The following is a 2,118-nucleotide window of genomic DNA, read 5'->3' as shown; positions in this document are numbered from 1 at the left end:
AAGAAATTTAGAGCAATATTTGTGTTTTCTTTCTGTACATGATTTGTAATTTCTTATGAAACAGTCAACAGGGAAAGATAAAGAAAATGCAGGAGAATACTTTAAAAGACAGAAAATTATGTAATGTGTTGTGTTGTTGTGTTATGTGTTAACAATATATATGTGATTGGAAATCATAGCAGGTGTGTAAGTCACACATTTTTGGCTTAATTTATTTCCTGTTTTTTATGCCTTTCTAAGGAGTATCGGTTTTGTGGAAAGCAGATAGGCAGTCAATGTAATTTTCATTTCATTTACTGTGATAGGGTAGCAGATAAATGTAATGTTTTCACTTCCTAATTACAGTTTAAAGCTGAACTGCTTTATGTAACACCAAAATACCAGGTCCTCTGTAATGGCAGAGTTTTACAGTCTCTAGATTTCAGATGGGGGTCAGTTTTGTAAGTGGCCAGGGCACAAGCCCTGTTACAATAGCACAGGTTCTTTTGGGGTTTTTTTTTAACAGCATTTATATAAGCACATCCACTATGCCTTTCAAATCTTTTTCTAGATCTCTTCGTAATACCTTTTCTTCCTCCCTGGGCCACGTCTCTCACTAAACTAGGATTCCGTCTCTTCACAGCGATCTGTTCCAAGACCAGGCTTTCTAACCACCTCCTATTCCTTTACAGATGTCGTCAACATAATATAATTCCTAAAGGATTTCGCCTGAAATTTAATACCTTTTCTTTTGACTCTGATACCACCCAGAGTAACACTCAGAGACTTCTAACACTATTTTCTAGGAAACTAATGCTGTCTACCAGTTTCTCCCTAAAAAAACATATGATCCTTTCTGACAACAACATCAAAGAGGCTAAGGAATTTCTATGGCTGACAGCTCCACATCATCTTCCCTTTATAACTAACCTCATTAGATTTCTCAACTCCAAACTCTACCAGTTTCTCACTACAGAGAAGGATAAAAAACTCAGTCATCTTCTACAGAAGAAAAACATCAACACCCCAAACACCTTCACCAATCCTAAACTTGTTGTCACTATATCTTCTGACCTTTCCCTCTCACAGGATGAGTGATCCCTGCTCAGCAAAGGCCTCAGTTTTGTACCAGTTCCTAGGAAGCTGGACATCCCCCAGACCAGAGTCGACCTTTTACCGCTTTTACTGCAGGATACGTCTCAGAGCACATTCAGCTGACGATTCCTATTCACAGGCAGCTGACAACAATCTGGTTATTGATGTAATTAACAATATTAATCCTAAACAGAGCTGTTGGACTCCCCCCTCCAGCCGTTTTCCACCAGTTGATTATTTCATTAAGAAATGCACCAATCAAGCTCCCAAGACACTCTCTATACCCAGTAAACACAGGTCCAACCCCACCCAAAGAGAAATTCAGGCGCTCCAGTCTCTCCACAACAGAGATGATATTGTCATCAAAGCCGCGGACAAAAGAGGCGCTGTTGTGGTGTGGTGTAAGGACCTATATATCTTTGAAGCCTCTAGACAACTAACCAACACTTCTGCTTACCTCCCTCTCCCACAGGACCCTACCACTGACTACCAAAAGGAAGTGGTATCCACCATCTCCCTTCTTATCAGCAGTTATCAGCCCCAAGAGGCGAACCAGCTCATCATTGAACATCCGCAGGTATCTCAATTTTACCTCCTCCCCAAAATCCACAAACTGGACACCCCTGGACGTCCCATCATATCAGCATGCAACTATCCCACTACTTACATCTAGGCCTTTCTCTACAGTCTCATGAGACCGCTGGTTGAAGGTCTTCCCTCATACATCAAGGACACCAACCACACGCTCCAACTTTTTAATGATTTCCAATTTCAGGGCCCCGAGTGCTACATTTTCACCACGGACATCACATCTCTTTATACCGTCATTCCCCATAATGATGGCCTTACAGCCCTCGAGCACACGCTGGACAAACGCACAGTGCTTGATCCACCCACCCACACCCTGGTACGCCTTGCAGAATTGGTTCTCACGCTGAATGCATTCTCATTCAATAACCTTTTTTACCAACAGGTTAGTGGAGTTGCCATGGGCACCAGAATGGGACCCAGCTATGCCAATATTTTTGTCGGTTAGGTAGAAGA

At 42.0% G+C, this 2,118-nt stretch overlaps 1 pseudogene; it reads left to right on the top strand.

Moving 5' to 3' along the window:
- Window positions 1–527: 527 nt before the first annotated feature.
- On the top strand, window positions 528–1,747 carry LOC148673146 (uncharacterized; annotated as a pseudogene).
- Window positions 1,748–2,118: the final 371 nt, after the last annotated feature.

This window comes from Lepisosteus platostomus, chromosome 4 (assembly GCF_059453375.1).
Source record: "Lepisosteus platostomus isolate fLepPlt1 chromosome 4, fLepPlt1.hap1, whole genome shotgun sequence".
NCBI lineage: Eukaryota > Metazoa > Chordata > Actinopteri > Semionotiformes > Lepisosteidae > Lepisosteus > Lepisosteus platostomus.
Note: the sequence above shows the minus strand (reverse complement) of the source record. Positions and strands in the feature narration are given on the sequence as shown.